General features: G+C 38.7%; 1 protein-coding gene and 1 pseudogene across 4 annotated transcripts in view; one reads left to right on the top strand and one right to left on the bottom strand.

Annotated features, from left to right (window-relative positions):
* The window catches only part of MKLN1 (muskelin 1), a 377738-nt gene that overhangs the window by 167148 nt on the left and 196091 nt on the right, over nucleotides 1-14499 (top strand). The gene's annotated exons all lie outside the window — the stretch shown is intronic.
* LOC139034739 (integral membrane protein 2B pseudogene) lies at nucleotides 4586-5841 on the bottom strand (annotated as a pseudogene).

Genomic DNA, 14499 nt, shown 5'->3' with positions numbered 1-14499 from the left:
GTAGCCATTCCCTTCTGCAGGGGATCGTTCCAACCCAGGGATCCAACCCGGATCTCTTGCATTGCAAGTGGATTCTTTACCATCTGAGCCAACAAGGAATAATCCCCTGGAAAAGGGCATGGCTACCCGCTCTAGTATTCTTGCCAGGAGAGTTCCATGGACAGAGGAGCCTGGTGGATTACAGTCCATGGGGTTGCAAAGAGTTGGACATGATTGAGCGACTAGCAATGAAATTGTCTACAGAGTAGCCATTATTTATTGCTTATAAGTCACTGATCAAAGCGTCTTGAGGGGGTAATAATAAGGTAGTAACAACAATAAGATAGTAACAATAATGGGCCTTCCATTTGCTAGGCTCTCTTATGAACAAATAAGTGTATTAACTCATTTAATCCTCACAACAGTTATGTGAGGAATCTTCATTTTCAACTGAAGCAACAGATATGGAGATGTTAAAATTTGCCTCAGGTCAAGTTTTAACTCCTGTACAGAATCAGGATTTGAACTCAGGCAGTCAGGCTTGGTCTTAGCTTTGGAGCTGTTCTGCTTCTGCCCCAAGGTGGAGAAGATTTGAAAGAGTTCTTATATTAAAGGCACTTACATTTTAGTTGTTCTGAAAGATAATGTGAAGTCATAAAAAAAAGGAAAATTCAGATCTTAGATTTTTTTTCTAAAGACTTAAACTGTTTCTTTCAAAGGGAGTAAAGAACATTTTTCTTCTAGGACTTGAAAAATGTTAAAGCAGATTGCATTATAGATAACACAATTTTATTTTGAAACTAATGAAGTAGCCTTTGTTTTTTCAGTGTGCTTAAAAAGTTTGCTTGTGTTTTACCTTTTTCTGAAGTTTACAGCTATTCTGGGAATTAAAGAGAAATGCATCTGTTTAAATGATGGTGAATTCTTAGAATTAGATGCACTCTTATATGTAAAAGTACTTTATAAACTGCTGATCTCTATACTCAGATATGTATTATTCTTGTTAATAGTGATATTACAATTTATGGAGCACCTACTGTGTGCAAGATGATTTTTGTGTATAATTTTACCAGATCCTTAACTGCAAACCTGGTGGATAGGTATTGTATCTATTTTGCCTATGAAGAGACCAAGGTCCATATAGATCAAGTAACTTGCCCAAGGTCGGAGTTTTCAGGAGGCTTGGCAAGTTCTCAGATTTAAAAACTCATGCATGTGCCTCTAGTAACCAGCCCCCACTGAGTACCTCCTAATGGTCAGGCACCATGTTTAGGACTTAGCATGTTTCCTTGATTTCGTCTTCAGAAAAACTCTATGATAAATATCATCATTCTCTTTTACAGCTAGGGAAACTGGGGTTCAGAGAGGTGATATAAATTGTCCACTTCTAAGAGTTGAAAGGGTAGTAGATATGAATCTGATCTTGGACTTCCTGACTTCTGTTATCAAAGCTGCTTCAGTGTTATACATGGCTGTGGTATGTTCCTAATTGGGAATACAGATTAAAAAGTGCTATAAGGTTAGAATGGAGAGAGGGAAAGATATTTAGATATACTATATTATCTTGACATTTAAGTTTTAATGTATTAATATAAAAATTGGGAGGACCTTTGAAAGTATATGTACATATTAAGTAATTTTATTGGTATGTGATGCTCTTTCTCTTGTTTACATACAGTGAAAGACTTCTTTAGTTTAGGTAGTAAAATTGGATACATTTTGAAATGTTAACCTTTTTTTATCTGTTAGTCTTTTGTATTAAAATCAAACATTATTTAAACCTGTATGTAGGATAAGAGATGAACCTATCTTAGGGCTTCCCGGGTGGTTCTGTGGGAAGGAATCGGACACGGGTTTGATTTCTGATCCAGGAGAACCCTACGTACTGGGGAGCAACTAAGCCTGTGTGCCACAAGTAGTGAGTTGTGCTCTAGATCCTGGAAGCCGCAACTGTCGAGGCCTCATGCTGCCGCTACCGAGCCCGTGTGCCGCCACTACTGAAGCCCGCACACGCTAGAGCCTGTGCTCCACAGCAGGAGAAGCCACCGCAGTAAGAAGCCACACCGAGAGCCTTGTCCCTGCTCACCTCAGCTAGGGAAAAGCTCACGCAGCAACAGAGACTCGGCGCAGCCAAGAATAAGTAAATAAAGTAATAAGTAATAAAAAAACTGATTTGCATTTTAAAAGAGAGATGAACCTATTTCAACTGTTTAAAAATTTTACATTTAAAAATGAATATATTTTTCTAATTGCCAAAAAACACCCACCCTGAGTTATGGGAGGAATATTTGCAAAATAGACTCATAGAAACAAAATTTAAATTATTCTCAATCCCACCACCCAGAGATAGCTAATCGCCCTGCGATATATACATATCATTCCAGATATTCCGTTCTGTCTGTATCTGTTTTCCAGTTTGATATTGTCCTTCTGTTGCTGTTCTGTATTTTTTTTCCTTCTTAATATGTGATAAATATTTCCTCATGTTATTAAATATTCTTCTATATTATCATTTGTTATGGATATATTATAATGCCTATAATGATTTTATGGCATTTTATTTCATTGATCCCCTATTTTGGAATATTTAGGCTCCCTGAGTTTGTTTTGTTTTCATTGTTCTTTGGTCATTAGGAGTAATAAGGCATTTTGCCTTACAGAAACAAATCTTGAATTCATTTATGAAGAGTTCTGAGATGTTGAATTGTAGGATTAAAGATATCAGATTATTTTTCTGCTGTTTGTGTAGGAAACTCTGTTTCTGTGTACCCTGGGTTTACTTTGGTGTTATCCTTAGTAATCTGGGGTTAAGAATGTGGTTTTGGTCAGATGGGTCCTTAGAGATGTCTAGAGAGTGGTTACATAATTCAAAGGTGACATTGCTCCTTGTCATTTCTTTTCTCTTCTCTCTCATCTTCCTTTATTTTAACTTTTAAATGGATTTTTAGTTTATTAATCATATATATTTGAAAAATAGAACACATTTGTGAGATTTATTATTTGTTTGGAATATAGACAGTGATTACTGTGCATATAAATTTGAGAATTTGTTACAATCCTGTAGACTTCTGAAACCCAGGAGTTGTGAATCCCTAGTTTGGAGTAATTTGGAGTCCCCTGGAGACTGGGGACTGTCATTCTCTTTCTTTCTTTCCTTCCCTTTTTTCCCTTTCCCTAAACTAAAATTGGTACTGGCCTGACTTGGGAACCTTACTATTCACTGAATGTTCTAAGACTGATATTTTCAGTCTGGTGATCTTAGAACTTTAGGAAAATAAAGATACCAGGATATAGGAAAAGTTTGAGATGCATCATGAACTGGAGATTGAATCTGTGGAGCTGACTCCTAGGATTGGATCTTTGTGATTTTTATTAAGATGTTCTCTGAGCATCGTCAGTTTCCTTCTACGTAGAAATACTTTTTATCTTGATCAAATACTAGGAAGTTTAGTATTATGTTTACTTTTTCTTTCTTTTTTTGGCAGATAGGCAAATAGCTCTGTTATTTGCATTAACTTTTGTTTAAGGCTGATCCAGCGATGTTCTATATGTTGATAAGATACATTTCAGCTGTTGCTGGTGATCTGACTTTGCTGTATTTCAGTTATTCAGAAGTCATCTTTGGAATTATGAGAGATTTTCCCGTAGATTAAAAAAATAATTTTATTTGTTTGTTTTTGACTGTGCTGGGGTTTTGTTGCTGTTTGGGCTTTGCTTTAGTTGCGGCAAGTGGGATCTACTCTCCAGCTGTGGTGCACGGGCTTCTCACTTCAGTGGCTTCTCTGTGGACGCCAGCTGCAGGGCAGGCGGGCTTCAGCAGCTGTGGCTCCTGCACTCTGCAGCACACGCTCCGTAGTGGTGGCTCATGGGCTTGGCTGCTCTATGGCGTGTGGGATCTTCCCTGACCAGGGATTGAATCCGTGTCCCCTGCATTGGCAGGCGGATTCTTCACCACTGAGCACCAGAGAATTCCCTCCAATCGATTTTAATTTTAGAGATGTTGCTATTAGCACCTAAGAATGGTTTTGTCTGTATTTATTCTGTTTGGGGTTTCTGATACCTCTTGAATTTACAGTATGACTACCATTAGTTCAGAAAAAAATTTCCAAACTACTTTTTAAAGATATTCTTTCTTTTTTTTTTTTTCAAACAACTTTGTGATATTTATATTCCATTGCACAGGTAGAGATTATACAAATTTGTAATACAAGTTATTCCTTAAATTCCAAACAGTTTCTAAAATATCATTACACCAGATGCCTAGAATATTAAAACATCCAGGTGGAAATCATACTCTAAATAGTGAAATATGACACTGAAAATACTACACATTTTAAGTAGAGGAGAAAATTAAAATGTGTGCTAAAATGCTCTAACAAACCAAGTAGCAGGGCAACAGCTACAAGGAAGTCCCTGTGGTCCATTTGACGTATGCATCTATGTGATTATTAGAGAACCTCTCTTCTTGAAAATGCATAATCAAAACACAAAAATCTGGGTACATGGATTAATGAAATCTAAACACTTCCTAATACCTAAGCTCTATGATGAAATGTACTATTACCTATGACTTCATATAACTAATGCAAGATAAAAGACACCACACTTGGAAAGAAAAAAAGATTTTTAATGATAATGGTTTTAATTGAGTTAATGAGATGAAAAAATCGTGAAGCCCTATGTGCTCCTTACATGAAGATTTTTAAAAAAATAATCACTGCACAAAATACAAAGGGTGGGGTTATGCTGTGGTATTAAATTTCTCTCCATTATGTTTTTCTTGACTGTTCAAGAGCAAATTAAAGTTTCCACGGCGAATCTGTTCTCAAAATGCCGAATCGTAGCACAGATGCTGGCTTCACGTTTCTGAATACCTTTAATGGTTTCTCTGCGTTGCAGTTTGTACGTTTCCTTGTCATGGCACAGTCGATAAATATAGAAACCCAGGTGGTCAATGTTTTCAATGCGATCAGTGATGACCATGTGTTCATGAATCAGATATGACTGAGGCAAGTAGGTCTCAGCCTTTATGTTAATAAGTAACTCCAATAGGTTTTTGGGTGGCATGACAATGGAAGTGTTCAGAGGAATCACATAGCACTTATCCAGGTTAAGATCCAAATAGGCAGTGAGTTTCTTGTTAAAGTCATGAACAATATTGGCAGGGTCACTATCTGCAAACTCTGGGACAGGCACGCTGATGAATTCAACTTCATCTTCCTCAAAGATCTTGATATTTTCCTCAATGGTCTGGTAGCGAGCGGCTGGGGCGTCTGCAGAAGGCTCATTTAAGATGACATCATCTTTGATGTACTTTATTCCACAGTAGTAGACGTCATCTGGTTGAAGTGCAAAATATTTGTACAGGTACGCTCCCCCTAGAATGACACCCGCGAGCATAAACGCCAGTCCAAAGCACATGCACCAACACCAAGCTCTTCTTTGGCCAACTGGAACCACGTCATCTGGGTCCTTGCAGTCCACGGCAACGGCGTCCGGAGGGATGATGAGCGCCTCCTCGCCGCTCTTGGCCTCGTCCTTCTTGGCCTCCTTCTGGGCCAGAGCCGAATTGAACGTCACCTTCACCGTGGCGCGGCCTGGGGCGCCCTCGGAGGGCGACGGCGGCGGGCTGCGGGCTCCTGGCGGCGGCGGCAACCTCCTCGGCTGGGCTCCGAGCACGGCTAAGCGGTGGCGGAGGTGGACAGGCAGCTGTGGGATGGCCGAGGCGGCGACTGCGGCACCAGTCCTGCAGCCTCGCAGCTCGGGGGCGAGGGCCTAAAGATATTCTTTCTATCCCCTTTTTTTCCTTCTTCCTTCTCTGACTTTGGTTAAATCCATACTATACCTTTTGTCTTGTTCCATATATCCTTTATACTTTTTTCTGTTTTTTTAATCTTTTTTTTTTTTTTTTCTTTCTCCTTGTTTCTCGTTCTGGATAGGCTTTACTTAACCTGTGTTCCAGTTCACTAGTCCTCTATTCTGGCGTGTCTTGTCAGCTTTTGATCCCATTTATGTTATTCTTGATTTCAGCTATTTTTTTTAGTGCTAGACTTTTGTTTGATTTTCCCTCTTTTAAAAAATAGATTCTAATTCTCTGGTGAAAATCTCCATATTGTGGTCTGTTTTCTTGACATCAGCCAAATTGCTTAAGAGTCTGTCTGAAAACTCCACTATCTGGATCACTTTTAGCTCTCTTTCTATTGTCTTTTTTCACACATTTTTATCTTGGTGGTTGGAGAAGGAAATGGTGACCCACTCCAGTATTTTTGTCTGGAGAATCCTGTGGACAGGGGAGCCTGGTGAGCTGCTGCCCATGGGGTTGCAGAGTCGGACACAACTGAAGTGACTTGGCATGGCATGGCATAGCATCTTGGTGGTGTTGTTATTATTACCATTGTTTTGGGGAGTAACTTTTGATTGAATACTAGACACTATATTTAGAATTTTAGATGCAATTAGGAATTATAGTTAGTTGCCTATACTGTTCTAGCATTTCTCTAGAGAGGGTTCAGTCATCTTCTGGCTGGCAGATAAAATAGAGGCAGATCACTTCAACAGTTTGGAATTGAGCTTACTTGAGGCTGGGTTCAGATTTTGTAAACATCTAGCTTGTACAACTTTGGTAGCCCTCCAGGGAACAGCTGAGACACTGGGTATTTCTCTGGCTTCTTCTGCTTTTGCATTCCCAACAGCATGAGACTCCTAAAAGTAGGAGCTCCTTGCTTTCAATTGTTTTCTGCTGGATTTTTAGCTTTTTGCTTTTTTCGTTTTAGGAATTGACAAATGCTTTTAAGAGGAAAATCAGTACACATTGTCAGGTTTGTTCTTTTGTACCTTCCTTTTCTATGGGATCTTAATCCCTCAAATCTGGCATGTCATGGCAAGATCCAGTTACCAAGTTTTGTCCCCTTATCTCCTTGAAAATGCCAAAACCTCTGCTGACTTTTCTGCCCTTTAGTAGCTGTCCTTTCTTGGCTTCTCAGCTCCTTATCTTTAAAATTTTTTTTAAAATTTATTGTTTATTTGGCTGTACTGGGTCTTAGTTGTGGCACATGGAATTTTTAGTTGTGGCCTGTGCGATTTAGTTCCTTGGCCAGGGATTGAACTCGGGTCCCTGCATTTGGAGCTTGGAGTCTTAGCAACTGGACCACTCAGGAAGTCCCTCAGTCCCTGTTCTGTGGCATTAAAGAAATAGCTGGAATACCCTGAGAGGGAAAGCTGCACAGAATCTGGGGCTCCTTTTAACAAGTTCTTTGTTAAATGAAATCCTAACTACCTCAGAAAGTCTCTGATACCTTAAGAACTTTGTTTCTATTTTATACAGCTTTTCTGGTTATAAAAGGTAATGTTGGTCTGCTGTGGGCTATTCTGTCATAACCAGAAGCAGAAATCTTTTTGTGTTTGGTTCTTATGGAATAGACTTATATTTTTGTAGGCTTCTGAAATCTTCATGGTTATGTTAACATACTGTCCTAACACTTGGGCCCCAGATATTTTTGCTTAATGTTTTCCATCATTTTGCCTTTAGATACTGTAACTGTTTATTCCTAATATCTGGTGGGAAATAGGGACTATAAATAACATTATTTGTTAGCAGCTGTTTTAAATACTTATTGAATCTTTTGACACTTATTTGTTTATGAGGTCCAGAAATTGAGAGTTTAATCTTTGTCATTGTTGTTGTTCAGTCGCTAAGTTGTGTCCAACTGATTGCAACCCCATGGACTACAGCACACTTTCTCCCAGAGTTTGCTCAAACCGATGTCCATTGAGTTCGTGATGCCATCCAACCATCTCATCCTCTGCCACACTCTTCTCCTCCCACCTTCCATCTTTGCCAGCATCAGGGTCTTTCCCAGTGAGTTGGCATTTTGCATCAGGTGGCCAGAGTATTGGAGCTTCAGCTTCAGAATCAGTCCTTCCAATGAAGAAAATTCAGGGTTGATTTCCTTTAGGACTGACTGGTTTGTGTCCTTGCTGTCCAAGGGATGCTCAGGAGTCTTCTTCAGCACCACGATTTGAATGCAATTCTTCGGCGCTTAGTCTTCTTTATGGTCCAACTCTCACATCCGTACATGACTACTGTAAAAACCATAGCTTTGACTATGGACCGTTGTTAGCAAAATAATGTCTCTGCTTTTTAATATGCTGCCTAGGTTTGTCATAGCTTTTCTTCCAAGGAGGAAACATCTTTTAATTTCATGGCTGCAGTCACTGTCTGCGGTGATTTTGGAGCACAAGAAAATAAAATCTGTCTCTGCTTCCACTTTTCCCCCTTCTGTTTGTCATGAAATCATTGGACTGGATGCTGTGATCTTCCTTTTTTGAATGTTGAGTTTTAAGCCAACCTTTTCATTGTACTGTTTCACCCTCATCAAGAGGCTTTTTACTTCCTCTTCACTCTCTGTCATCAGAGTTGTATCATCTGCATATCTGAGGTTATTGATATTTCTCCTGGCAGTCTTGATTCCAGCTTATGATTCATCCAGCTTGACATTTCACATGATGTACTCTGCATATAAGTGAAGTAAGCAAGGTGACAGCATACATCCTTGACATATTCCTTTCCCAATTCGAAACCAGTCCATTGTTCCATGTCCAGTTCTAACTGTTGCTTCTTGACCTGCATACAGGTTTTTCAGGAGACAGGTAAGGTGGTCTGGTACTCCCATCTCTTTAAGAATTTTCCACAGTTTGTTGTGATCCACACAGTCGAAGACTTTAGCATAGTCAGTGAAGCAGAAGTAGATGTCTTACTGGAATTACTTAGCTCTCTGCATGATCCAGCCAGTGTTGACAGCTTGATCTCTGGTTCCTCTGCCTTTTCTAAATCTAGCTTGTACATCTGGAGTTCTCAGTTTAGGTACTGTTGAAGCCTAGCTTGAAGGGTTTTGAGCATTACCTCGCTAGCATGTGAAATGAATGCAGTTGTATGGTAGTTTGAACATTCTATGGCATTGCCTTTCTTCGGGATTGGAATGAAAAGTGACCTTTTCCAGTCCCGTGGCTCCTGCTGACTTTTCGAAATTTGCTGATATATTGAATGCAGCACTTTAACAGCATCATCTTTTAGGATTTGAAATAGCTCAGCTGGAATTCCATCACCTCCACTAGTTTTTTCATAGTAATGTCTCCTAAGACGCACTTGACATCACACTCCTGGATGTCTGGCTCTAGATGGGTGACCACAGCATTGTGGTTATCTGGTTCATAAAGACCTTTTTTTGTATAGTTCTGTGTATTCTTGCCACCTCTTCTTAATCTCTTCTGCTTCTGTTAGGTCCATACCATTTCTGTCCTTTATTGTGCCCATCTTTGCATGAAATGTTCCATTGGTATCTCCAGTTTTCTTGAAGAGATCTCTAGTCTTTCCCATTCTGTTGTTTTCCTCTATTTCTTTGTATTGTTCACTTAAGGAGGCTGTCTTATCTCTTCTTGCTGTTCTCTGAAACTCTGGATTCAGTTGGGAATATGTTTCTTTTTCTCCTTTGCCTTTTGCTTCTCTTCTTTTTTTCATGTTATTTGTAAGGCCGCCTCAGACAACCATTTTAACTTCTTGCATTTCTTTTTTTGGGGTTTTTTTTTTTTAAGGAGTTTTGGTCACCACCTCCTGTACAGTGTTATGAACCTCTGTCCATAGTTCTTCAGGTACTCTGTCTACCAGCTTCAATCCCTTGAATCTATTTGTCACTTCCATTGTGTAATCATAAGGGATTTGATTTAGGTCATACCCAAATGGTCTTTCTTCAGTGTAAGCCTGAATTTTGCAGTAATGAGCATGATCTGAGCCACCGTTAGCTCTAGGTCTTGTCTTTGCTGAATGTGTAAAACTTTTCCATTTTCAGTTGTGAAGAATATGCTCAATGATTTTGGTATTGACCATCTGGTGATGTCCATGTGTAAAGTCTTCTCTTGTGTTGTTGGAAGAGGATGTTTGTTATGACTTTGTGTTCTCTTGGCAAAACTCTGATAGCCTTTGCCCTGCTTCATAGTATATATAGTTATTTTCCCTTCCTAAAATATGATTTTTATATTTATCTTTATTTTTTTTAGAACTTTCGTGGCATTGTTGTGAAGGCATTGTTTAAAAGGAAGATCTTCCAATGTAAATTCTTTGAGTTGTAAATATTGTTAATATTTATTACTTTAAAAATATCCTTACACTTCTACAAGATGACTGATATTTATTACATTTATCACCTCAGTGGTAAAGAATCCACCTGCCAGGCACCCAAAGCCAGTGCTCTGTGACAACCTGGAGGGGTAGGGTGGTGAGGGAGATGGGAGGGGGATTCAGGATGGAGGGGACACGTGTATACCTGTGGCTGATTCATATTGATGTATGGCAAAATCAATGACAATATTGTAATTATCTATCAATAAAAGTAAGAAATAATTTAAGAAAAATAAAAAGAACTCATCTGCCAATGCAGGAGACACAGGTTCCATCTCTGGGTCAGGAAGATCCCCCGGAGAAGGAAATGGCAACCCATTTCAGTATTCTTGCCTGGGAAATCCCCATGAACTGAGAAGCCTGGTGGGCTGCATTCTATGGGGTGGCAAAAGAGTTGGACTCCACTGAGTGACTAAACAATAATAGCAACAATGTGTTTGTTGTTTTGGGTAAATAGAAAACGTTAAATTATTTTAAGCATCCTTGAATATGTCTCCTTTCCCCTTCCTTTCATTGTCCCCTTTCTTCCCTTTTGATTTAAGTAGTGTGATCAAAAGAGTCCCGAAACCTAACTCTTACTTATTATTCAGCTATCAGCTGGAATGTCACTCTCACAGGAATATATAACTGATCCCATCCCACCAAAGAACTCTGCACCCTTCACTGCCCCTGTGGTTAAATGCATTCATAGAGATATATAGCCTTCTTATATATCACTTCATACAGTTTATAATTATGGATTTATTTGTATAATTATTTGATTTATAGCTGTCCCTCAGTTAGACCACAAGCTCCATAAGGACTGTGAAATTTCGCCCCCCGCCATCATTGTAGTCCAGCATGAGTGAGTGCGTGAAAGTCACTCAGTCGTGTCTGACTCTTTGGGACCCCATGGACTATACAGTCCATGGAATTCTCCAGGCCAGAATACTGAAGTGGGTAGCCTTTCCCTTCTTCAGGGGATCTTCCCAAGCCAGGGATCGAACCCAGGTCTCCCACACCACAGGCAGATTCTTTACCAGCTGAGCCAGTAGTCCAGCATAGTGTTTATTAAATGCATGGATGAGTTAATCAACTAAGCACCTTGACTACTTTTCTTCTTTTAATAGAGTTTTATTCTGGGGCTACATGGAGTTATATACTGGCTATGTTAAAAATAATAAATAATTAGTTTTAATGATAAGCTTTAAATCTGTGCTATAAATTTTCATGGTTTTCATAATTTTTAGTGATTTCAGAGAATGTTTTAAGTGAAATTGATTATCTTGGGCTGGGGATGTTATGTTTTGAAGGATTTGGAAAAGAAAGCTTCTTATCTATCCTGGTATTTTAAGAATTTTTTATTGTTAAAGTTATTAAAAATTTTTTTTTCATTTACTTTTATTAGTTGGAGGCTAATTACTTTACAGTATTGTAGTGGTTTTTGCCATACATTGACATGAGTCAGCCATGGATTTACATGTGTTCCCCATCCCGATCCTCCCTCCCCATCCCATCCCTCTCGGTCATCCCAGTGCACCAGCTCTGAGCACTTGACTCATGCATCCAACCTGGACTGGCAATCTGTTCCACACTTGACAATATACATATTTCAATGCTGTTCTCTCAGATCATCCCACCCTCGCCTTCTCCCATAGAGTCCAAAAGTCTGTTCTATACATCTGTGTGTCTTTTGCTGTCTTGCATATAGGGTTGTTATTACCATCTTTCTAAATTCCATATATATGCATTAGTATACTGTATTGGTGTTTATCTTTCTGGCTTACTTCACTCTGTATAATGGGCTCCAGTTTTATCCGTCTCATTAGAAGTGATTCAAATGTATTCTTTTTAATGACTGAGTAATTTTCCATTGTGTATATGTACCACAGCTTCCTTATCCATTCATCTACTGATGGGCATCTAGGTTGTTTCCATGTCCTGGCTATTATAAACAGTGCAGCGGTGAACATTGGGGTACACGTGTCTCTTTCAGATCTGGTTTCCTCAGTGTGTATGCCCAGGAGTGGGATTGCTGGGTCATATGGCAGTTCTATTTCCAGATTTTTAAGAAATCTCCACACTGTTCTCCATAGTGGCTGTACTAGTTTGCATTCCCACCAACAGTGTGAGAGGGTTCCCTTTTCTCCACACCCTCTCCAGCATTTATTGCTTGTAGACTTTTGGATAGCAGCCATCCTGACTGGCGTGTAATGGTACCTCATTGTGGTTGATTTGCATTTCTCTGATAATGAGTGATATTGAGCATCTTTTCATGTGTTTGTTAGCCATCTGTATGTCTTCTTTGGAGAAATGTCTGTTTAGATTTTTGGCCCATTTTCTGATTGGGTCATTTATTTTTCTGGAATTGAGCTGCAGGAGTTGCTTGTATATTTTTGAGATTAATCCTTTGTCTGTTTCTTCATTTGCTATTATTTTCTCCCATTCTGAAGGCTGTGTTTTCACCTCGCTTATAGTTTCCTTTGTTGTGTAAAAGCTTTTAAGTTTCATTAGGTCCCATTTGTTTATTTTTGCTTTTATTTCCAATATTCTGGGAGGTGGGTCATAGAGGATCTTGCTGTGATTCATGTTGGAGAGTGTTTTGCCTATGTTCTCCTCTAGGAGTTTTATAGTTTCAGGTCTTAACATTTAGATCTTTAATCCATTTTGAGTTTATTTTTGTGTATGGTGTTAGAAAGTGTTCTAGTTTCATTCTTTTACAAGTGGTTGACCAGTTTTCCCAGCACCACTTGTTAAAGAGGTTGTCTTTTTTCCATTGTATATTCTTGCCTCCTTTGTCGAATAAGGTGTCCATAGGTACGTGGATTTATCTCTGAGCTTTCTATTTTGTTCCATTGATCTATATTTCTGTCTTTGTGCCAGTACCATACTGTCTTGATGACTGTGGCTTTGTAGTAGAGTCTGAAGTCAGGCAGGTTGATTCCTCCAGTTCCATTCTTCTTTCTCAAGATTGCTTTGGCTATTTGAGGTTTTTTGTATTTCCATACAAATTGTGAAGTTATTTGTTCTAGTTCTGTGAAGAATACTGTTGGTAGCTTGATAGGGATTGCATTGAATCTATAGATTGCTTTGAGTAGTGTACTCATTTTCACAATATTGATTCTTCCAATCCATGAACACAGTATATTTCTCCATCTATTTGTGTCCTCTTTAATTTCGTTCATCAGTGTTTTATAGTTTTCTATGTATAGGTCTTTTGTTTCTTTAGGTAGATATACTCCTAAGTATTTTATTCTTTTTGTTGCAATGGTGAATGGTATTGTTTCCTTAATTTCTCTTTCTATTTTCTCATTGTTAGTGTATAGGAATGCAAAGGATTTCTGTGTGTTAATTTTATATCCTGCAATTTTACTATATTCATCGATTAGCTCTAGTAATTTTCTGGTAGAGTCTTTAGGGTTTTCTATGTAGAGGATCATGTCATCTGCAAACAGAGAGATCTGGATTCCTTTTATTTCTTTTTCTGCTCTGACTGCTGTGGCCAAAACTTCCAAAACTATGTTGAATAGTAGTGGTGAGAGTGGGCACCCTTGTCTTGTTCCTGATTTTAGGGGAAATGCTTTCACCATTGAGGATAATGTTTGCTGTGGGTTTGTCATATATAGCTTTTATTATGTTGAGGTATGTTCCTTCTATTCCTGCTTTCTGGAGAGTTTTTATCATAAATGGGCGTTGAATTTTGTCAAAGGCTTTTTCTGAATCTATTGAGATAATCATATGGTTTTTATCTTTCAATTTGTTAATGTGGTGTATTACATTGATTGATTTGTGGATGTTAAAGAATCCTTTCATTCCTGGGATAAAGCCCACTTGGTCATGATGTATGATCTTTTTAATATGTCATTGGATTCTGTTTGCTACAATTTTGTTAAAGATTTTTGCATCTATGTTCATCAGTGATATTGGCCTGTAGTTTTCTTTTTTTGTGGCATCTTTGTCTGGTTTTGGAATTAGGGTGATGGTGGCCTCAAAGAATGAGTTTGGAAGTTTACCTTCTGCAATTTTCTGGATGAATTTGAGTAAGATAGGTGCTAGCTCTTCTCTAAATTTTTGGTAGAATTCAGCTGTGAAGCCATCTGGTCCTGGGCTTTTGTTTGCTGAAGATTTCTGATTACAGTTTCGATTTCCATGCTTGTGATGGGTCTGTTAAGATCTTCTATTTCTTCCTGGTTCAGTTTTGGAAAGTTATACTTTTCTAAGAATTTGTCCATTTCTTCCAAGTTGTCTATTTTATTGGCATAGAGCTGCTGGTAGTAGTCTCTTATGATCCTTTGTATTTCAGTGTTGTCTGTTGTGATCTCTCCATTTTCATTTCTAATTTTGTTGATTTGGTTTTTCTCCCTTTG

Source organism: Odocoileus virginianus, chromosome 1 (assembly GCF_023699985.2).
Source record: "Odocoileus virginianus isolate 20LAN1187 ecotype Illinois chromosome 1, Ovbor_1.2, whole genome shotgun sequence".
Classification (NCBI taxonomy): Eukaryota; Metazoa; Chordata; class Mammalia; order Artiodactyla; family Cervidae; genus Odocoileus; species Odocoileus virginianus.
The sequence above is the reverse complement of the archived record's forward strand: the minus strand, read 5'-3'. Positions and strand labels throughout refer to the sequence as shown.